This window comes from Delphinapterus leucas, chromosome 13, assembly GCF_059928025.1.
Source record: "Delphinapterus leucas isolate spDelLeu-1000000601 "Yukka" chromosome 13, BTC_Dleu_Yukka2, whole genome shotgun sequence".
NCBI lineage: Eukaryota > Metazoa > Chordata > Mammalia > Artiodactyla > Monodontidae > Delphinapterus > Delphinapterus leucas.
In genome coordinates this window covers 72,722,436-72,746,882 of record NC_143141.1, presented here as the reverse complement: position 1 = coordinate 72,746,882, position 24,447 = coordinate 72,722,436, and the positions used below count along the sequence as shown (strand labels likewise).

Sequence of the window (24,447 nt, the reverse complement as noted above, 5' to 3'; positions counted from 1 at the left end):
TGCAGAGACCAGAGGTGAAGTCTCCAGAGGGAGGAGGAAAAGACAAAAGGATTGGGAAAGAAATGGGTAAATTTTGAGGAGGAAGGGTGGGGAATTCACACTGATGATCTATTACATTAATTATGTATGTGTGTGTATATATATATGTGTATATATATATATATTTGAATATATATTATTTATTTTCACATTTGGATGAGGTTGGAGTTGAAGTCTCCTTCCAAGAGGTGGAAGGTCTGGAGAGGGCTTGGCTGCCTGGTGGAGAGTATTCAAGACAGTGCAGATAACTGACCATCAGGTCCTTGCCTGTGACAAATACTCTTGTGAGGAAAGAGAGAGGCTTGGTGTTTAGTCATTACGGTGTGCCTTTCTTGAGTGAGCTTTGTGCGTAGTGTATACTGTCAGTGTGAAGTACTGGGAACCCTTGGAAGAAGTACAGGGGACTCTCTCCAGAGGAGTGCCTTGGACCACCAGGACTCTGTGTGAGTTCTGAACCTCAACATGGCTCTTCAGGATTTCGAATAGCCCAAAGATGCTTGTGGTTTTGGGGAATGGAAGGGATCCTACCTTTGGAGTGGGGCCTTGATTTTAAGTAGCAGCTTTCTTGAGAGAAGAGGGGAACAAATCTACAGTTTTGGTTATGGAGCTTAAGAGGGCTTTTGTCCACGTTGAAGACTCAGGGCATGTTGTGATTGAGTGGTGGAATTGCTTCTATAAAATAATTGTTTTCTGTAGCCATCCAGCAGTCTGGCCACCAGCCACACGCAAGTCAATTTGTTTCTGTGAAGGATTACAAGCTCCATGTCTAAGTGTACTCTTAAGAGTCTGGGAATCCTGTAGTTTTAGATAGTTTTCCATTCAGTAAAATATTTAATTTGTTGAAATCTTTTAATTAATGTTGTAAGAAGAGAGATGCTGTAGCCTCATTGAAATACTATTGCTGGATAAAAGAGCGCTACTTTCATGACAGGGTAACCATGATGTATCAACCCTTTACTTCACGTATTGTGGTCAAGATAGAATTTGCCCCTGTGTTATAAGGGATTCTACTATATTTCACTTGGTCTCTGTTACATGCTTTTAGATTATACCATTTCTTAATGTTTTTTTTTTTTTTCCCCACTCTGTTGGAATGACCTTGGCACTTCTGAGATGTTGTGACTTGTTTTGCTTATTTCTCCACCCTTTCCCTGAAAACTGTGATACATGTAGATAACTTACTCTTACAGACCCTGCTTGATTTGTTTCTTTCTGACTTGTGTAATTTTCCTGGCTGGAGCTTGACTGTCTCTGTCGTTTGTTATCATCAACTTAAATTATCAAACAGAAAAACTGTCATCGTGATACCATTGCTTTTAAAAAACTGTTCATTTTATGTGGCTTTCTTTTTCTTTTTTTTTTGAATGTTGGCTAGAGCTTTAACTGTTTTTACTTTGGTAGTGGTTTTATTTTTTAAAATTTTATCATTCCTTGTTTCTGTAAAGCATTTTCTTTTATCTACTTTTGAAGAATTTTAATCTATTCATCCTTATTTTTCAGCATCCTAAATTTTCATTCATTTCAGTAGATTTCCCCCCACTTTAGCTTCTGTGGATTACGGGACTTGCTTTTTTCATTGTTAGACTTGTTTGACTCTGTCGTGTGTGAACTCAAAGGATCTTTCATACTATTTTTTTTTTTTTTTTAATCTTTCTTGGTTCAGCTGCTGGGCATTTCAGAGTTATTTGACAGTAGGAAGTATTATTCAGTTTTTTTTTTTTTTCATGAATTCCACAGGCTAGTGCTTGGTTTTCACAGAGTTTCTGAAAGTTTCTGAGTGGGCTTTTGCACAGTCTTCCAAGCCTTGCTTTGTGGGAGCTGAAGGCAAAGGCCCAGGCTGAGATTGTTCTTTGTGTGCTCATTTGATTCTGCCGCTGGTGTGCTGGTTTGTGCCAGTGGATGCAGTCAGCAAAAGACACATTGCTAAACAATGAACTCAGAATTGAAAGAAAGATTGGTGTGGTTTTTTTTTTTCTTTTTACCCCATCTAGTGTTCTGTGGTTATTTCTCCTGATTTTTTGGCAAGTGTTGCTCGTCTGTGTCAAGCTGTGACCACAGCAGCTTTAAATTTTTGCTTTGTATAATTCAGCTAGGAATTAGAAAGAAGCATTTGCAATCATATAGCATTCCATATTTTCCAAAGTATTTTTACTTAAATGATCTCACTGTAATTGCCCAACAACTTTCAAGAGGGCCAGTTGCCCTGTTTTACATACAAGGGAGGACTCACAAAGTCCAAGTGACTAGGTCACATAACTGGCAAGTCAGGGAGCCAAATCCAAGACTTCTGAGTACAAGCCCGATGCTTTTCCCACTGTAACATGCTGGGAAAGAATTATTGTCTTTATTACCATACACTCACAATTGGCTTCTTAGTAGAAGCAGATAAGAGCAAATCAACGAGGTGAGAAAGTTATGCAGGGAATAAGAACAAGCAGTGGCATTGCTGAAAAGGAAGTAAACACAACATCAAATGTTAACACTTCAGTCATACATCAGCTGGGAAAGGTGGTGGTCAGTCTGATTAGTACCTGACTGGGAAACGAACTGACATGACAAACTTCCACTTTTGTGTGAATCTCTCTTGGACACTTGAAGAGTAACAACTCATGGTTGGTTATTTTTGTTTTGTTTCTGAGGGCAAAAATCACAAGCAGAAGTTGCTGAAAATAGGATGAGAAGTTAATCAGGTTTATGAGAGATAAAGGCTTAGTTTCAGCTTTTGAGATGTAGAGAATTGTCTGAAATGCTGATTTTACTGTGTGTGTCTTTAAGCCTGTGATCTTCAGTTATCTTATAGACCCTAACTTAGCAACATAGCTTTATGATTCAGATCTATTATCTGGCCTAATACATCTTTCATTGTCTTAATTGTGTCTTTGTGATATAGTAAAATCTGTTGTTTAATTTGCAGTCAGATCACAAATTAGACAACAGTTTCTAGCAACTTTCTAAAATCACTTGGATGGTTTTGCTTTAATGTGGGAAAGATGAGGGAAGAAAACTTAAAGGTCAGGATAACTTAAAGGTTAAGATAATAAGGTGGACCAGATATGTAGAGCTAAACTTTTTGGGCATTTTTGAGTTGAAAAAATTGGCTTTTCATTTAAAAATGTACTTAACATTTATTTAGAAATGAAATCATGAAAAGATTTAGACCTTAGCATAAGCTTTAGATATCAAATACTCAGTTTTATTTTATGAAACAAAAGGAATCTGAAAGAAATTAGACATGATCAAAAGCAAATTTAATGAAAATAGAATATTCTGCCTTCAACCTATTAGTCTTGCTACAATTCCTCTTAAGAGACATGGATTTGTTAGAATTTATGTCATCCTGATAATTAACTGAAGTGAAAGAATTTTATTTTTAGAGCTACAGACTCTTTGATGTCATCTAATCCACTACTGATTGCAGCAATTTCTTTAGTAGTGTCCTTGGTAAGTGGATATATAGCTACTATCATTAATAGGAATCTTACTATTCATGAGACAGCATTGCAGTGCTCTTCAAAAAATATTTTTGTCCCAGAGACAAAACAGCTTTATTTTGTCATCTGCATGACAGTTTTATGGTACTGAAAGGAGCACTCAGTGGAATTCCTGTTTGAATTAATTAGCCAAGCCAATATTCCTTTTATAGTGGTGATCTTTTTGAAAAAATGGAATTACTGGAATTATTAGAATTACCAAGTAATTATCGGGGTTGAGAAATTGTGGATAATGGTAGCAGACTACAATGAAGAAAAAACATGGTCCTAATATTTAAAGAAAAGGAAGGAGAGATATATTCTTAAAGTGACAGTTTAATTTTTATATTGATGTTGGGTAAGCTTCAAGAGCTGGTTACTAAACAAATGGTTTGAGAGCATTTAAAACATGTTATATCTTTAGTAGCCAACATAGGTTTACTTAGAAGCACGTTATGCCAAACTAACCTTATTTCTTTTTTGATGGTAGATCAGCTGACATAGCAAGTCATTTCAGCAGAAAGCTTTTCTTGTTGCTGGTTTTAAAAAAATATTTATTTATTTATTTGGTTGCGCCGGGTCTTCGTTGCGGCAGGTGGGCTCCCTAGTTGCAGCACATGGGCTCCTTAGTTGTGGCATGAGAACTCTTAGTTGCAGCATGCATGTGGGATCTAGTTCCCTGATCAGGGATCAAAGCCGGGTCCCCTGCACTGGGAGCGCGGAGTCTTAAGCACTGCGCCACCAGGGGAGTCCCTCAGCAGAAAGTTTGACCACTTTCCTGTGATGTCTTTCTGGATGCGTATGCTATTAAATCAAAAAATGGTTAAGTAGATTCGCAGTAAATTGTACAATCATTGGAAGGTCTCTGAATGAAGTACTCTAAGATTGTATTTTTGACTGTGTTTTGTTCAAGATTTTTGTGAGTGATACGGACATATTTGCTCAGCTTGTGGAGAACACAAGTTTAAAGAGACTGATACAATGATGCGTGACAGACAGATCCCAGTAGGCTGGTATGTTGGTTCAAAAACAACAGGATGAAATTTGACTGTGTAAAGTCCCTTATTTAGATTTCAGAAATTAGTTGTGTAGGTAGAGGAAATCAGTTACATGAAAAACAATCTGGGGTATATAGTATGAACCAATAACATGATGTGACTACTGAAAAAGCGAACGCAATCTTTTGCTGTATTAACAGAAACATTGGGTCCCCAGCTTGGGATGAGGTTCTTCTGCTGTGTCTGTGACATAGTGGACTATACATGAGTATGGTATTGACAGTTGGGCACCACAGTGTAGGAGAAACATTATCAAACTAGTGTGTGGAGGCTGAGAGAGGTTAAGTAAATTGTCCAAGATGGTATCATTAGTTAATGGCGGATCCCATTCTCTACTCTTAGTTCAGGGTTTTTTCTACTCATCACAGTCTGTTCTCCCAGAAAGTATTAAAACTAATACTACCAGGGACAGGTTATTAGGAAGAGGATTTGGGCTCTGCAAAAGAGCTTTTAGTGATTGGTGTTGTCCACTAATATACGGAGTTCTTTGTTACTGGAAGAATTAAAATAGATTCCATATAACTTGTTTATTAGAGACATTGTGTATTTTAAGGGATAATTGTGAGCTGTCAGAAACTGAGCTGGTTATCATACGTGGAGGGCGATCAACTGTATTCCTTTTTGCATCTCTTGTCCTGGTTAATTATTAATAATGCCCTCTTTCCCACTCTAGGGTGTCCCAGTTTGGATGATAAATTGTATGATTGCCTTCATTATAAGGTCCCTTCCAACTCTGTGTCTGCTGAATGAAGATTATTTCAACATAAATTATATTGTTTGTCATCAGAGATCAACTCTGGTGTCAATATGTGGAAGCTTTGAGAAAGTCACTTAACTTTTTTTTTGGAAAATTTCAAATGCAAAAGTAGGGAGAGTGGTATAATGAATTCCTAGGTACCTATCACCTAGCTTCACAATTATCAGGTCATGGTCCATCATGTTTGATGAGTCCTCTGTCAACTTTTTCCCGGATTATTTTGAAGTAAATCCAGAGTGTCATATCACATCATCTATAAATATTTCAGTATGTATTGCTACGAGATAATGACTCTTTTTTAAAACATAACTTTACTATCATTGTAACACTTTAAAAAGTTGATACTAATTCTAAAATCTTTAATTACCAGGTAGTATTCAAATTTCCCTGGGTCAATGTATACATACACACACGCACACACGTAAACAAAATGTGCGTGTGTGTTACACACATATGTAAACAAAATGTGTGTGTGTGTTTTACAGTTTGTTTGGATACTGAGAGTGTATATATTGCAATAGACTGATGTATTATTTAGTCATCTCATCCCTGGTCTCTCCTTCTTTCTCCTGTTTTTCCTTTTCCTCTTCATGTTGTTTTTCTTTCCTATTCTCTTTCCTCCTCCTTCAGTCTTTTTTCTCTCTTCTTTTTTTTTTTTTTTTTTTCATTTTCAATCTATTTGTTAAGAAACTGGGGCATTTGTCCTATAGAGTTTTTTTTTTTTTTTTTTTTCTGTACGCGGGCCTCTCATTGTTGTGGCCTCTCCCGTTGCGGAGCATAGGCTCCGGACGCGCAGGCTCAGCAGCCATGGCTCACGGGCCTAGCCGCTCCGCGGCATGTGGGATCTTCCCGGACTGGGGCACGAACCCGTGTCCCCTGCATCGGCAGGCGGACCCTCAACCACTGCGCCACCAGGGAAGCCCTGTCCTATAGAGTTTTCCCCCGTCTGAATTTTGATGATTTCAGCCATGTCATTTGCTCCTGTGTTTCCTGTATGAATCAGTTTTCAAAATAATGAGTAGTTTCCTTCACATCTTCCAAAGATAACTTGATTTTTTTTTTAGTGTATCATGATTAACTCATGGTTAATTGGTTATTGATGTGTTTTAGCCCATTACACTTATTATTGTTGTTGACGCTTGAAGTGAACCAGCTTTGGCCAGTGAGAGCCTGTTTGTGATGTTCCTGAGTCTTGTCAATATGACCCCAAAAGCATTTGATGGCTGTCTTGCTTTCTGGCATGACCAGATATTCCAGGCTCATATTGTATTTTTCTCACTCCAGGCCTCACGCCAGCGTTTTCACTCTTCCTCTCCCTCCAGGGAACAACTGCGGGAAGCAATTTCTTGTAAGAAATTGTTGCACTTTGCAAAGTTGTGTGTCTGTCTCTAGTGAGTTGCTGAGCCAGATTCTCTCAGGTCTGAAGTTACCCCTTGGTTTGATTAAGTTGGTAGATCAGGCAGCTTTAATAGTTTGAACCATTCTCCTCTCTTTGAAGTAACTTGGTTTGTTTGTTCTGTCTTTATTCCTTTCTTTGCCTTTTGAGTACAGGCATGCTGCATTCCTTTTCTGCTTGTGAAATAGAAGTGGAAGGACCAGAGCCTTGTCTCATGACGCTGAACTTTAGTGGCTCAGACCAAGTGCTGAGCAAAACTGTCAGAGGTGTGATTTTGGAAACTCCCACCTAGTCATGGTTAGATATTAAACATTTCATTTCTCCAGGAGGAATGTACATTTCTTCTCTGAACAGCCAAATTTTCTGCCTTAAGTTTGGATACTTAGAACAGCAGAGCCTGAGACAAGGATTTGGGTACATATAGTTTATTTGGAAGGTGATCTCTGGAAACACAGTGAGGGAGTGGGGAAGAGAGACAAGGGAGAGGGAAATGCCAAAAAAGGGTGCATAAATGAGTGGGTTATTGTTGTGGGTAGAGGGGGTTAAAGCCTACTTCCAGCCTCCCAACCGTGTAGAACTCCTCCGTATTGTCCCAAGGAAGGGCAAAGAAGTTCTTTAGACATCCATTCTCATCCTTTGGTCTTAGTGTCATTCACTTTCAGGCCTTGTAGCCTTTTTGTCTGTTTGTCACCTGCTCCACCCCCACCCCGCCAAGCTCTCTTTTAGGCCAGAGAATGCCCTCAGGCAGACAGGTGAAATTACTTGAGCTGGATGGCCACTGGTTTATAGTGTATGTGGGGAGTAGCAGGATAAGGAGGGGAGGTAGGGAAATGGGGAGTGGGGTTTGGGGTGGAGAAGTTGTTTTGCTCCCCAGAGACCATTTGGCCATATCTGGAGATACTTTTGGTTGTCACAACTGAGGGAGGAGGAGAGTGTTCCTGGCTGGCATCTAGTGGGTAGAGGCCAGGGATATTGCTAAACATCCTACTCATAGAGTGGCCCCCTACAACAAAGAATTATCCAGGCCCAAATGTCAGTGGGACTGAGGTTGAGAAGCTTTGGTGTACAAGAATCCAGAGCTTCAGTGAGTGCTGAGGTGGGTGGACCAGGGGGATATGGGTTGGGCAACGGCGGCATCTGCTACACTTCTCTAGATATGCTTTGGGTTTCCTACAACTCTGCTTTTGCTGACGATGTTCCCTTCGTAACTCATTTCTAAATCCTTTTCATTCTTTAACTTTTTTGTATATGTTCTGTGTTGTTTCACTTTTTATGAAAGAATGTATTAATGTATTTTGTAAATTTTTTTTCTTTTAGAGTTGTTTTTGTTATCTAACACCCAGCTCAAGTGCCATTTCTTTGATGAAGCCATCTCTTATATTCCTTACTAATACCTCCATTTTCAGAATTTCCATGGCATGTTATTTTGTACATTTAATGTGACACTAATCAGTTTTAACCTTATACTGTTTTTTTCTTTCAAATTGTGATTTTTAAAAATAACATCTATCCTATAAAAATTTTGAAAGAATTGTACGATGAACATCTGTAAACTCTTTATCTAATTTGTCAGTTGTTAACATTTTATCATATTTATTTCTCTCTTTACTCACACACGTGTGCATACGTATGCAGATATAGATTATATTTATATCTATATATCTAAATCTTTTTGCATAGCCATTTTAAAGTAAGTTGCAAACATTTTGATACTTCACCTCTAGTACTTCAGTACATATCTCTCATTAAAAGGACATTTTTCTTCTATAGAATCTCAATGCCGTTATCACGCTCAAGAAATTTAACATTGATACAATAATATTATCTAATTTGTGGGTCATATTTATATTTCCAGTTGTCCATTAATGTCCTTTTAGCTTTTTTCCCCTGATCTGTGGTCCAGGGAAGGATCATCACTGTATTTACTGCTCATACCTCTTTTATTTTCTTTAATCTAGAATAGTTCTCTTACCATTTTTTTTTTTTTTCCTTCACTCATGATATCTATGGTTCTGAAGACTCCAGGCCTGTTGTTTTGTAGAATGTCCCACAGTTTGGTTTGTCTGATTATCTCTTCATGCTTGCATTTAGCTTAAACATGTTTGACAAGCTTTCTAAACAGGTGGTGGTATATCGTTCTCAGTGCAGTCATCATAAGGTCCATGATGCCCGTTTGTTCCACTGTTGGTGTTGCTAAGTTTGACCACATGGTTAAATTAAGGTAGTATCTGCCAGATTTCTCCATTATAAAGATACCTTTTCTTTATATTGTAATTTATTAGTTATCTGTGGGTTGATATTTGAGACTATCCTGTTCCTCAACAAGTTTTTGTCCGATGGTTTTAGTATCCATTGGTTGATGCTATTCTGAATCAATAATTTATTAGTGTTTATAGTTATTTTCATAAATGTCTTACCTCTAAGATCATACCTCCTAGATTGCAAGCTTAATTGGAGTAGAATCTCTTAATTCTTATTCTGTTACTGACATGACGTAGAGTATTGTATATGCTCCATATTTTTTGAGGTATTGGGTGAATTAACAAGTAAAGGTTATCTCTCTAAAAATGAGGAAAAAAAGCCTTCTTTTATCCTGCCAGTTCAACCTAAATCTTTACAGTTACATACTCTTTTCTCTTAAGCTTCTTCAAGTATAGAATAATCAGTTACCTTTTTTGTGTGTGTGTGTATTGCTTCACATACAATACTATGATTTTTTCCATAGTATCCTCCAAATGACAATGTCTCTTCTCTGTAAATGCAAAGTTACTTACTCTGTACATTTAAATCAACTTTTTTATCCATCTCACCATGATATTTAGTTCACAGAAAATGAAATGTAAGTACATAGTAGTGTAGAGGCTGCATACCTAAATTAATTAATTAACATCAGTTTCACTATGTCATGACAGTCATTATTACTGATTTGTTTAAAAATTATATTTGATACCTAACTACTTTTTAAAACCACAAAAAACAATCATAGAAAGGTTGAGGAAGCTTACTTTCTTTTTATGGTTTCAGATGCATTTTAGACATTAAAAAAAAGTTGGTAACAAATTGTATTAATGAAACATTTTGTGAATATGCATCAGAAAATTATTAAGATTAAAATTGTCTACAATAGAATATTTATTACTCAATAAAGTAATGCTAATTCATAGCAATTTGACTTAAGATATTGTTATTTTATGTGCTGAAATAAGGATACAAAAATTCAAGGTTAAAGGTTCATTTAAAGCATAGCATCTGAAGATGGGACATTATACCCCTTTCCTAATTAGCCTAAGTTTCTAAGAATCAGCAACATAGCAAATTCCCTTTGACACACCTAAGAATTATGTAGCTTAATTTCCTGACAACTGTCTCTTTTTATAAACCACTGAGACAACTGACGTGTTTTATCTGGAGAGAAGAAGACTAAAAGAAGAAGTCATCTGCGGATGATTTAGGGACTGCCATGTAGGATAAGGCTTAGGGTAGGACTTCCATGAGTAGGTAAAAGTGATCTGTAGGCATATATGTTTTTCCTGTACAAGACAGTGCTTTATCCATCGACTGATGACTGCCCAGCAACAGAATCTGCTGTCTATGAAATAGCACATTTTACCTGGAAGTGGTCATGGAAGGTTGGGTGACCTTCTTACTTTCCCTTCATTCCCTTTGTTCTCTTCTTTCCTTTTATTTGTTCCTCTAGCTCTGTGCTGCCCAGCGTGGTCACTGCTAGCGACAAGTGGCAATGGAGTATTTAAAATATGGGTAATCTGAATTTGAGATGTGCTGTAAATATGACACAACAGATTCTGAGATCTTAGTACTAAAAATAATGTAAAATATCTCATTAATTACCTTTATATTCATTGTGTGTTGAAATGATACTGTTTTGTATCTATTGGCTAAATAAATAATTAAGATTAATTAATTTTAGTTAATTGTTTTGTTTATGATTATTTATTAAATATTTATTTATTACAATTATCAGTTCCAGATAAGAAGGAATATTCTCCACCCTATCTCTCTCAGTGGTTACAATTAAAAACCCTAGAATACCTAAAGAATATAAACAGCAACTACCTGAGGACTCAGAAAAATAAATAATAGCAGACATACTAAGAGGAGAGATCAAAGCTCAAAGAACGGTCCATATAGAGGTTAAAGGTTAGTTTCCTGCCCCCCCCTCCCCCCCGCCAATTTTTCCTTTCCCATCTCCTGGTTTAGACCCTAGAGTACCCTGTATCCTAGAACTATGCAATGGACGTGGACAGAAGAAGCTGCAAGGAAAGCCCTTTCTCTCGGGTTAGAAGATCAAAAGGGTGGGGTGGGGGGGCTTTAAGATGGAGCTTTTTAAACTCTCCTGGCCTTAACTCAGGTAAGCTCCACTGGTGAAACTGGACTCCTGCAGCAGCCTCTCTAACTCTTTTCTTTTGCTGCTTCAACTTTAGGGGGACACAGTCATGGGAAACACACGAGAACTTGGGAAGGCTAAAACTCCTGCTTTCTAGCCGGAACACCAGGAAAAGTCACCCCTGGGAGTCAGAGAGTATAGAGGGAAATCATGGTGAGGAAGGAGCTGGAGAAAAGCATCCTTTAATTTGTGTATGGAATTGCAGGCTTATTTTCGAGCTGCACATGTATGGAACTGGACAGAATCAATATAGCAAAGGCTTTGAGAATTAAACTGTGGTGTAGACTCTTGCCCAGGTCCCTGACTGGTCTCTGGGTAGCATACCCTTGGGGAAAACTAGGATAGCATTAAAAGGCTTTGAAAACTCTACTGCCATTTGAACTAAGTCCATAGAACATAGTTTAGCACTTTCAGTCTGAACCTAACTTTATAACTTATTTGACAACTTAAATGAACAAACTCCTTGAAAGACATAAATTATCAAAACTCACTCAAGAAGAAATAGATACTCTGAATAATATCATATCTGTTAAAACAATTGAATTCATAGCTTAAAAAAAGCAATCTTTCAAAAATAAAACTCCAGGTCCAGACCATCTCAGGCGAATTCTACTAAACATTTAAGGAAGAAATAGCATCAGTTCTACACAGTCTCTTCCAGAAATTGAAGTGGACACAAAATTTACCAACTCATTTTATAAGGCCACATTCTCCGGGTATAAAAACCAGTCAAAGAAATACAAGAAAAACAAAACAAAGTTTATACCAGTATCCATCATTTGAAGAGAGAAGCAACTCTTCAAAAAATATCAGCAGGGCTTCCCTGGTGGCGCAGTTGTTGAGAGTCCGCCTGCCGATGCAGGGGACACAGGTTCGCGCCCCGGTCTGGGAAGATCCCACATGCCGCGGAGCGGCTGGGCCCGTGAGCCATGGCCGCTGGGCCTGCGCGTCCGGAGCCTGTGCTCCGCAGCGGGATAGGGCACAGCAGTGAGAGGCCCGCGTACCGCAAAAAAAACCCAACAAAAACAAAACCAAAAAATATCAGCAGATTGAATCTAGCAGAACAAAAAAATGTATTATGACCAGGTGGGCTTTATCTTAGGAATAAATAACGTGTTCAACATTTGAAAATCAATCAATGTTATTCTCATTATTTACAGACTAGTACAAGATAAACTGTATGATCATATCAATAGATGCAGAAAAAACAAAATCTGTTCATAACAAATACTTTTAGCAGAATAGGAATAGAAGGGAATTTCCCCCAACCTGAACCTGAAAAGACATCTACACAAAACCTAAAACTAACATCATACATGGCAAAAAAAAACTAAATGCTTTCCTCCTAAGATTGAGAACAAGGCAAGGATGTTCACTTTCACCACTCCTGTATAACTTTATACTAGAAATTGTAGACAGAGTAGTAAGGCAAGTAAAAGAAATAAAAGGCATGCAGATTGGAAAGGAAGAGATAACACTGCCTCTGTTTGCCTCTGTTTGTGTTCTAGTGGGAAGTGACACAGGAAACTGTTACGGAGTAGAAGAATCTCAACCCTTTGATGTGACATGATTGTTTATGTAGAAAATCCCAAGGAATTTCTAGAAAACTCCTAGAACTAATAAGTGAGTTTTCCGTGGTTGTAGGATACAAGGTCAACACAGGAAAATCAAACATATTTTTTTATGCTAGGAAGAACAATTGGAAACAGAAAATTTAAAAACAGTGTTGTTATAATAGCTACCCTCTCTCAAAATAAAATACAGTAAATAAAATGGAAAGAAAAAAGAAATAGTTATAAATTTAATAAGATATGTTCAGGATCTATATGCAGATGAAAGGAATCAAAGACCTTGGGACTTCCCTGGCGGTGCTGTGGTTAAGACTCCATGCTTCCACTGCAGAGGGCACGGAGTCCATCCCTGGTTGGGGAACTAAGACCCTGTCCCAGGAGGATTTTGTAGATATTGATAAGATGATTTTAAAATTTATTTGGAAAGGCAAAGGAATTAGAATAGTAAAATAATTTTGGAAAGAGGAACAAAGTTGGAGGAATCAGACTACTGAATTTTAAGACTTATCAGGTGGTGCCGTAGTGATAAAAGAATAGACATGAATCAATAAAATAAAATACAAAGTACAATAATGGAACCACATAAATATGGTCAGTTTATTTTTCACAATTATGAAAAAAACATTTCAGTGGAAAAAAGGGATAGTCTTCTTAACAAATGGTGCTAGAGTGATTGGGCATCTCTGTGCCAAGGGAAAATAAATAACCTCCATCTGTATCTTAAACCATGTACAAAAAGTAATGAATCACGTTCTGAAATGTAAAATTTCAAACTATAAACTCTGAGAATAAAATATAGGTAGGAAGTCTTTGTAACTTGAGTTAGGCGATGAATTCTTAGATACAGCATCAAAAACACAATCTGTAAAAGAAAAAAGTTGATGAATTGGATTTCACCAAAATTAAAACCTTTGTTCTGCTGAAGATGCTGTTAAGAGAGTGAAAAGATAAGACACAGTGAGAGAAAATATTTGTAAATCACATGTCTAACAGAGGACAAATTTCAAGAACATATAAAGAGCTCTCAAAAGTCAATAATAAGAAAACGAACAACTGAATAATAAGCAATGAGCAATAGATTTGAACAGTCTACCAAAAAAGATATACAGATAGCAAATAAGCATGTAAAAAGATGCTCAACATACTTAGTCATTAGGCAAATGCAAATTAAAACCATAATGAGATGCCATGACACACCTGTTAGAAGGACTAAAAACAACGAGGACAATGAGAACAACAAACTGACCAGTCAGTTGGTGAGAATGTGTATCAGTTGGAACTCTCATGCATTGTGTGACTATTAAATGAAACAGCCATTCTGGAAAAGAGTTTGGCAATTTGTTTTAAGGTTAAAGATACACTTTTTCATATGACCTAGCAGTTCCACTCCTAAGCATTTACTAGAAATGATAATCATTTTTCTAGAGATGGAAATTTTGTATTCATACAAAAACCTGTACATGTATGTTTGTAGCTGCATTATAAGACTGGAAGTAACCCAAATGTCCTTCATTGGGTAAATGGATAAACAAACTGTGGTACATCCATATGATGAAACACTAGTCAGCCAAGGAAAGGAACAGACTATTCATACATGCATTTAAATGTATCAATACACTTGGCTGGATTTTAAATACCTTACTATATGATTCTAAATATGACATTCTGGAAAATGTGAAACTGAAGGGACAGAGAACAGATCAGAGTTTGCCAGGGATGAGGGATGGTGGGAAAGTTCAACGACAAAGGCATAGCATGAAGAGATTTTGGAGGGTGATAGAATTGTTCTGTATCCTAATTTTGGTAGCATTTATACAAATCTATGCATGTGAAACTACACATATGATAAAACTCATTTAACTCTACACAAAAAAGTACATTTTACTGTATATAAAATTTAAAAAAATAGTTAAAAATGTAATTCCATCCTTTTCTTTTTACTCTTTTCAAGTTGCTACTAATAATTTTTAAATTATGTATATGGCTTGTATTATATTTCTGTTGCACAGTGCAGCTTAGGTACTGGAAATGCAAATAAGGAGTACATGTGGTCTCAGTCTAGAGACAGGAATCTGACAGAAGGAAGTCTCATAAGGAAAGGAGGGAAATTTAAATGATCTCAGTTTAATCTACCCCCACTTTCATTCTTTCCTCTACAGATAATTTTTGAGGGCCTGTTTCATGCAAATTATAACAACTTTCAGATATAACTCTTTATAGTCTCTTTTTCTTAATATAGGAAAACAAATTTTACCTCTTAAGACAAAAAAATGTGCTGTACAGTGGAATCATTGGCGGTACCTCTGAATTTGTGGGGAAAACAGAGTGTATGTTTGAGGCATTTGATAAGTTTCTTCATCATATCCTTGTGATGGATGTTCAGGTTTGTAGGCGGTTTTTTTGCAAAATTTTAAGACTTATTAATTATTGATGCTGTGTAACTGAACATTTTTATTTTTATATTTTTCTGCATTTAAAATATTTCTACATATTCGAAATACTTCATGTTTTAAAAAGATATCAATCAATTAAAAAAATAGTAGACATAGATGGTAGATAGACAAAAATGATAGATAAATGAATAGTGATATGGGCATAGACTAGATCCTAGTACTTCATTCAGCCTTTTACTAGTCCTAAGCATTAGGGACTCCTGTAAACTTCAAATAAATAATCCACAAGTGTACAAATGTTGTAAGTTGCAAAGTGCTTTCGAACCTATTATTTCATTAGAACTAGACAGCATCCCATAACGTATGAAGAACAATGATTTTCATGACTTACATTTTTTTCAGATGAGGGAAATGAGGTTCAATGAGTTTCAATGATTTATAGAAGGTTACACAGATAATATACTGTGAAACTGTTACTCAAATCTAACCCATTCCCTTTCCAATCTACCCTATAGGAAGGAGTATGAGGGGGTAGGGGAAGTCTTTACTACCCTGTCTTGCTGTCACCCAATGGATTGGGGAAGAAAGGGGAGAAGGGAACTGGGTACACACACTGAACCTCAGAGGTGGGCGTCTGCTTCGTGCATGGGATGCACTCTTGATCCTGCAGGCCTCCAGTACGTGTCTTTTGGTAGAACCTGGGCAGACAGTCCCCACAGACGGCATTAGAGGTAGCTGTACAGTTAGCCTTCTGGGTACGATTGATGACGGCACAGGTGATGCAAGTCTGACATCTGTGGTGGCCCCAGCTGCTTTTGTATCTGAGGGGAGGGCAGGCTGTGCAATATGCATCTCCACCTTCTCCATAACCACAATCCTGCTAGTACTGGAGGTCTCCTGCAGAGGTGGGGAGGCGGCTGTGGCTCACCGCGGGGACAAAGAAAATGGCAGCGGCAGTTCTGGGGAGGACTCATTGGCGCGAGCCCTCCCGGAGGCTGCCGTCAGTCCCAGCCAACAGCCTGTTGGCTCCAGTGCTGCAGGTTTGTAATATTTGGGGGTAAATATTATTGTTTGAATGATTGCACCCAGGAGGTACTGATAATTGAACTGTGGCTGCCAGAGAGGGAGTTTCCCAGAAGCACGGTTAGCCAGTCTGTGTATAACTTCAAAGTGAGGGTGCCAACCCTAAACTGGAATAGAACCTAAGAGTATTCTGATGGGTTGTAAATAGAGAGGTGAATCTAACAAGATTGAGATGTAATAGGGATAAATTTAAACTCCTGAAATGGCTTCCGAAATTCAGGTATCCAAGTTAAGAATGAGGGATATATGGCTTAGCATTAGCGTATATGTAAAATTTTGGGGCTCTTAGTTGATAGGACGCATAATATGAGTTAACATTGATATGGCTGCCAAAAAAGCTACTTCAGTTTGCAGTGGTATTTATTAATAGAAGTTTAGTATCTAAAATGAAGGCATGGATTTTTTTTTTTTACTTGATTCTGTGTTCCTTAGCGCACACCTGGAATCTTGAGTTTGGTTCTGGGTATTACCCTCTAAGAGGACTGTTGACAAACTGGTACACAGGCAGAGAAGAGAGAGGAGACAGTGATAAAGGAAATGGAGACCAAGTCATAAGAGGAATAGTGAAAGAAACTGGGATATTTAACCTGGTCAAGAGGTGACTCATGCTGGGGTTGAAAGACAGGTCACAAGAACTGCCTGGAAAGAATTGAAGGGCTCTGATATTAAAGTGAAACTACACTTGTTCCATAAATTCCTAAGAACCAGTAGATGAAATTTTCAGAGAAAGATAGGTTGCATTTCAGTGTAAGGAAACACTGTCAAGAGTTAGAACTAACTTTTGGAAATAAGTTAACCTTTTCAAAATCTTTTGTAAAACTGTTGCTTAAACCTGCCTTTCTGTTGAAAATCTCCTTCAGCCTAGCATTTCCACAAGACTCTTGTCTGACCCTTACTTCCCATAATTGGGAGTTTCAGTAAATAATCATTTTATGTAGCCACTGATAGGAATAATTCTTCCGTCATTGGCAAAATACCAGTTATATACCATTTGAATTGCTCCTTTGAAACTCTGTTTTCCTGGCAGTTATTTAAGCTTAAGATAGACAAAATAGCACTACACTATAAGAATAAGGAAAGGAGCTTGTGGACAAGCTGTGTTCCTTCTGTAACCGGGGAGCAGGACATGTGGCCCGCTCTGTGGATCTGGTGATTGGGCCTTCCTGAGATGGTGTTGATAGGCTCTGAAGAGTGTCAGCTGCCAAGGCACAGCATGTAAATAGAAACTTTCTAGCACCGACTGTGATTTCTATGAAGAATTGTAGATGTGTGTTTTCAAAGAGAAGTTTTCCTGCCCCATTGGTCCTACAGTGGTTGTCTGTCAATTTTCAGGGAATCATGAAAAATAACACTTGAAACCACCATTTAGTTCTTAGGTGTTTGTTATACTTGTAGCCATCCTAGGTGTTTTTTTTTTTACTTACTTTTCTTTGTTTGTTTGTTTCTTTCTTTCTTAACCTCACCTTATGTCACCTCTGATCCTATTTTTATTTCTTTGTTCTCTTGCCTGCTCTTCCTTTTTATGAAAAGTTGGAGTAAGCAGTATCCTAGTGATCTGTACCCTGTGTTTGTATCATCTTCTCCAGGGTGAAATAAAGGAAATGCGATGTTATCGCACTTCTCCATGATTTGTGTCGGTCTTTTTCCACCATCTCTGCCTTGAGGTCAGGGACTATGTTTTCTACTTCCTAGATAACACCCCAGGTGTCTAATATGTGCATCTGTGCATGGTGGGTTTTTAATAAATGTTCTTGTCTGATTTACTGACCATTCTCCCTAGCAAGAAAACATTGCTGCATTTTATTCCCAAGAGGCTATAGAGTATTAAGGTAGAGTGTTTTAGGAGTTCTTTGAGGTTGAAAGTAATATTTTGAGAAATTCTGAAATGTAAGAGTGTGAAATTCTGAAAGATATTTGTTTCTTTGTTTTGAAAATTATTTGTATAATATTTTTACTATGTGTAATATGGTAATCCCTCTCTTTTCTTTCTCTCTAAAAGGATCCTTTCAGTTGAGGGCGTAATAATTGGTATACATTGTTTCCTTTAAAAATTTATTGCATATTTAAATAATTTTGGCAGCTTTAAAAAATTGTTTTAAATCAATGAAAATTAAAAAAAAATTAACACTCCCCAGTACTCTCCTTTAAAAGGAACCCATTTGGGGAACTTCTTGAAAAATAAAGGTCTTTGTAAGTATTCATCTTATAAAAACATTCTTTGCTTTTAAAAAGGACTCATTGCAGAGTTTCTTTAAATGGAGAACTCTCCAATTGCATTTTCAAGATGATTTTATTTATAAAAAATAATTTACTCATAACCATTGAGTAAACACTTTCTAATTTATTTGTGTTTAAGTTTGGATTAAAATGGGATGAATTTTTGCATCAGATTAAAAAAAACAATGCCTTAATTGAGATATAACTCACATACCATGCAATTCACTCTTCAAAATGTACAATTTAGTGGTTTTTAATACATTCATGAAGTTGTGCAGCCATCAACACAAATTCCAGAACATTTTCATCTCCACAAAAAGAAACTTTGTGCTTGTTAGCAATAACTCCCCACTCCACCCTTTCCAGGCCCCTGGCAACCATTAATCTACTTTCTGTTGCTATGGGTTTACATATTCTGGACATTTCATAGAAGTGGAATTACACAACAGTCATACAATATGTGGCCTTTTGTGTCCAGCTGTTTTCACTTAGCATAAAGTTTTCAAGGTTTATCCACATTGTAGCATATATCAGTACTTCTTTTTTTTTTTTTTTTTTTTTTTTTGCGGTACGCGGGACTCTCACTGTTGTGGCCTCTCCTGTTGTGGAGCACAGGCTCTGGACGCGCAGGCTCAGCGGCCATGGCTCCCGGGCCTAGCCGCTCCACGGCATGTGGGATCTTCCCGAACCGGGGCACGAACCTGTGTCCCCTGCATCGGCAGGCGGACTCTCAACCACTGCGCCACCAGGGAAGCCCCTTCTTTTTTTTTTTAATAGTTGAATAATATTCTATGTATATACCACATTTTATTTATCCATTTATCAGCTGATGAACACTGAGTTGTTTCTTTTTGGCTATTGTGAATAATGCTGCTACAAACATTCATGTGCAAGTCTTTGTGTGGACATACGTTTCCATTTTTCTTGGATATATAACTAGGAATGGAATTGGTGGGTCCTGAAATAACTCTATGTTTAGCATTCTGAGGATTGCCAAACTATTTTCCAAAGCGATGGCACTGTTTTATATTCTCACCAGCACTGTATGAGGGTTCCAGTTTCTCCACAGTCTCACCAACACTTGTCATTATTTGTCTTTTTGATTGTAGCCATCATAGTGGGTCTGAAGTGGTATCTTTTTGTGGTTTTGATTTTCATTTCCTTAATGACAAATGATGTTGAGCATCTTTTCATACGTTTATTGACCATTTCTGTATCTTCTTTGGAGAAATGTCTATTCAAATCCTTTGCTCATTTTTAAATTGGGTTGTTTGCCTTTTATTGTTGAAGTAAAAGGGTTCTTTATATTCTGGGTACGAGTCCTTCATCAGATATGTGATTTGCCAAATCCTAAATCCAAACTTTTTCCCATTCTGTGGGTTGTCTTTTCACTTTCTAGATATTGTTCTTTGAAAGACAAAAGTTTAAAATTTTTATGAAGTCCAGTTAACCTACTTTTGTTGCTTGTACTTTTGATTTATCATCTAAGAAAACATTGCCTAGTTATGAAGATTTACTCGTATGTTTTCTTTGAAGATTTTTATAGTTTCTGCTCATACACTTAGGTCTTAGATCCATTTTGAGTTAATTTTTGTATATGGTATGAGTTGGGACTCAAGTTCATTCTTTTGCATGTGGCTATCCAGTTCTACCAACACCATTTATTGAAAAGACTCTGTCTTAGTCTGTTCAGGCTGCTATAACAGATTACCACACACTGGGTGGCTTAAACAACAGATGTTTACTTCTCACAGTTCTGGAGGCTGGGAAGTCTGAGATGAAGGTGCTGGCAGAGTCAGTGGTGAGGGTCTTCTTCCTGGTTCATAAACAGTCTGTCTTTTTGTTATAACCTCACATGGCAGAAGCGGGAGGGGCCTTCTCTTGGGTCTCTTTTATAAGGGCACTAATCCCATTCATGAAGGCTCTGCCCTTATGACTTAATCACCCACAAAGGCCCACCTACAAGTACTGTCATACTGGGGATTAGGTTTCAACATATGAATTTTAAAGGGGCACAAACATTCAGTCTATAACAGACTCTTTTATTTAAAATTTTTTTAAAAATTGTGTAAAATATATATAACAAACATCTCAGTAGTGTTAAGTACATTCACGTTGTTGTGCAATCTCCATAACTCTTTTCATCTTACAAAACTGAAACTCTATACCCTTTAAACAGCAACTTCCCATTCTCCCCTTCTCCCAGCTCCTGCTAACCACCATTCTCCTTTCTGCCTCTATGAATTTGACTACTCTGGGTACCTCATATAAGTGAACTTGTACAGTATTTGTGTTTTTTATGACTGGCTTATTTCACTTTCCATAACGTCCTCAAGGTTCATCCATATTATACCATGTGTCAAAATGTCTTTGTTTGTGTGTGTGTGCGCACGCGCGTGTGTGTGTGGACCATTTTTAAAGTCTTTATTGAATTTGTTACAATATTGCTTCTGTTTTATGTTTTGGTTTTTTGGCCGCAAGGCATGTGGGATCTTAGCTCCCTGACCAGGAATTTAACCCGCACCCCCTGCATTGGAAGGCGAAGTCTTAACCACTGGTCTGCCAGGGAAGTCCCAGAATGTCCTTTTTTAAAGCTGATTAATATTCCGTTGTATTTTGTTTATCCATTCACCTGTCGATGGACACTTGTGTTGTTTTCATTAGTCTATCGTGAATAATGTTGCTGTGAACCTGAGTATAAAAATATTTCTTTGAGACACTAACACTGATTTCACTTCTTTTGAACATATACCCAGAGTAGAATTGCTGGATCATATGGTAATTGTATTTTTAAATGTTTGAGGTACTGCCATATTGTTTTCCATAGCAGCTGCATAATTTTACATACCCACCAGTGGTGCACAGGGGTTCCAGTTTCTCCACAACCTCGCCAACACTTGTTATATTCTCTCTCTCTTTTTTCTTTAATAGTCATCCTTATGGGTGTCAAATGATGTAAAACTCTTTTTGCCCCACTGAATTGCCTTGGCACCCTTGGCAAAAATCAGTTGACTATAAATATGAAAGTTTATTTCCAGAGTCTGAATTCTGTTCCATTGATCTGTATGTCTGTCCTTATGTCGTTACCACACTGTCTTGATTACTGTGGCTTTGTAATAAATTTCGAAATTGGGAAGTGTGAGTCTTTCAACTTTGCTCTTTTTCAGGATTACTTTTTGGCCATGGTGGATCCCTTGCATTTCCATATGACTTTTAGGAGTGGTTTGTCAATTTCTGGAAAAAAAAAAAAAAGCCAGCAGGATTGCATGAAATCTATAGATTAATTTAGGTAGTATTGCCATCTTAACAATATTAAGTCTCCTGATCCATGAGCATGAGTTTTCATCTTCCATATATGTAGGCTTTCTTTAAAGTCTTTCAACAATGTTTTGTAGTTTTTAGAGTACAAGTCTTAACACTTCTTTCGTTAAGTTTATTCCTAAGTATTTCATTCTTTTTGATGTTGTAAATGGAATTATATTCTTAACTTTATGTTTGGATTGTTTGTTAGTAGTGTATAAAAAAGCAGTTGATTTTATACATCTATCTTGTATCTTGCAACCTTGTGAAACTTGTTTATTAGTTCTTATAGTTTTGTGCGTGTGTGTCTGTGTGTGTGTGTGTGAATTCTTTAGGGTTTTCTATATGCAAGATCATGTCATCTGTGGATAGAGATAAGTTTAGTTTTTCTTTCCAATCTAGATGCCATTCATTTCTTTTTCTTGCCTAATTGCCCTGGCTAGAACCTCCAGTACAATGTTGAATAGAATTGGCAAGAGTACATATCCTTGGATCAGATTTCTAATGTTTAGTGGTTTGGAAATACGTATTACTGACAGTGCTCCTTTGAGAACTTGAAAATCCAGCTTTGTGTCCTCCTGTAGTAACAAAAGTAATAAAATTTCTTCTATTGGAATTTAGCATGCTATTTATTTTTTGAACATCAAGGCACAATAGATTCTAGCTTGGCTTTTTCCAAAACTTTAATGCCCCTGTTCTATTAACTTATGGGTATAGTTGAGTAAGAATGAGTAATCAGTACATTTATATTGCCTTTGCCTCTTAGTCTTGGCTTGGGGTAATGCTTTATAGTTAGAACACTTGAAGGAGGTTTATAATTTGTAAAAGATATAGTTAAAAACCAGGGATAATGATTGTGGTAGGGTGAAGGAGAGGTAGTGATTGTACTACTTTTGATCATTTAATTCCACACCCAACTTCTGAAGAGTATATTTTCTTGTTTAGATTTATTCCCTACAGAAAGTGGTGGAAGTAACTCTTCCATACTTTATTCTTTTTTTAAAAAATAAATTTATTTATTTTTGGCTGCGTTGGGTGTTCGTTGCTGCGCGCGGGTTTTCTCTATTTGTGGTGAACAGGGGCTACTCTTCATTGCAGTGCGCGGGCTTCTCATTGCGGTGGCTTCTCTTGTTATGGAGCATGGGCTGTAGGCTCATGGGCTTCAGTAGTTGTGGCACACAGGCTCAGTAGTTGTGGCTCGCAGGCTCTAGAATGCAGGCTCAGTAGTTATGGCGTACGGGCTTAGTTGCTCTGCAGCATGTGGGATCTTCCTGGACCAGGGCTTGAACCCGTGTCCCCTGCATTGGCAAGCAGATTCTTAACCACTGCACCACCAGGGAAGCCCTATTCTTTACCAATTCAGAGAACAGAACTTCTTTCATATATTGAGCATTTCTTGAATATATTCTGTATCTACTGTACTTTGCCCTGTTGGAGAAGACATGAAATAAGAATAAGAGCATATTTATTCTCTGAATGCTTACAAGATATTTAGGAAGATCAAGTATATGTACTTACTTTGTACTGCTGTGTATTTGTGCTGCAGTGTATATGTTCTGTCCCCCTCACTAAATGTAAGCTCCGTCTTTGTATTGACATGGTATGTATCATAGTGCCTCACATGTACCATGTGTTTATTATGGATTTTTAAAATTAATGGAGCTACAAAACCAATATAAGTCTACAGTTAAATACTCACTGAATGGCATAACCAATCAGTATTGTTGAATTTCAGAAGTAACCATGATCAGTGTGTACTGGATTTATTAGGGAAGGCTTCATGCAAGAGAAGGTAATTAAGAGGGCTCATACAGGATGAGTAAGAACTGAGAAAGGGGAGAGAGCATTTCAACTAGGTGTCATAGTTTGGAGGTTAGCGAGTGGATCATGTTGATTGGAATAGAATATTGGCATCGGCTTGTAGATAGAAGGGTGGATAAATAAGGAACATTGTATTTTGGAGGCCTTAAATGCCAGTTTGAGAAGTTTGCTGTTACTCCATTTGACACTAGAGAACCATTGAAAGTTTTTGAGCTAGGATGTTTTGGGGCAAAGCAGTACTTTAAGATTTACTTTATGATAGTATGTAGTATGGGCTGGATGTATTGGGAGACCATTTAAGAGGGTATGGTAATAATTCTTCTAGTCTGTTGAGTCCTTAAAAACAGAGTTTTTTGTTTGATCTTTCATGCCCAGCATAGTGCCTAGAGGAGAGTTCAAATTTTTGTTCTTTGGATGCATAACTGTATGGACTAAGTCATCTGGGCCTGGGTTGAGCTGTTAGCAGCAGGAAATATGCATATGAGAAACATTTTGGGGAAAAAATTGAGATGACTTGTTTTCTAAGAGTATAAAGGGTGTGGGTCAGTTCAAAGATGACATTAAAGTTTCAGCATGGGTGATTAAGGAGTAGCAGTGCCATCCCTAGAAATGGGGAAGTCAGTTAGGGGAAGAAAGGAGTGAGAAAAGGGATAGTCATGAGCATGTTTTTAGACTTGTTGAGTTTGAAGTTGAAATACACAGTACACAGGGTTAGAAAGGCTCAAATGAAAACTGAATTCTGAATGTTTGAATTTAGATGTCACTATGAAGATATTATTGTTTGAGCAGTAAAAATGACTGGACTGATCCACCACTGCGTGTGTGTATGGGTACAGAGGTTGTGTGCATGTATACAAGTGTACACACTCTTATACACCACAACCCAGTGTGTGCGTTAGATTGTGGGTATACTAATCTGCTCGTTGCTGTTAGTGGA

At 37.4% G+C, this 24,447-nt stretch overlaps 1 protein-coding gene across 9 annotated transcripts in view; it reads left to right on the top strand.

Annotated features, from left to right (window-relative positions):
* Positions 1-24,447, top strand: part of BABAM2 (BRISC and BRCA1 A complex member 2) — a 462,266-nt gene that overhangs the window by 88,473 nt on the left and 349,346 nt on the right. The gene's annotated exons all lie outside the window — the stretch shown is intronic.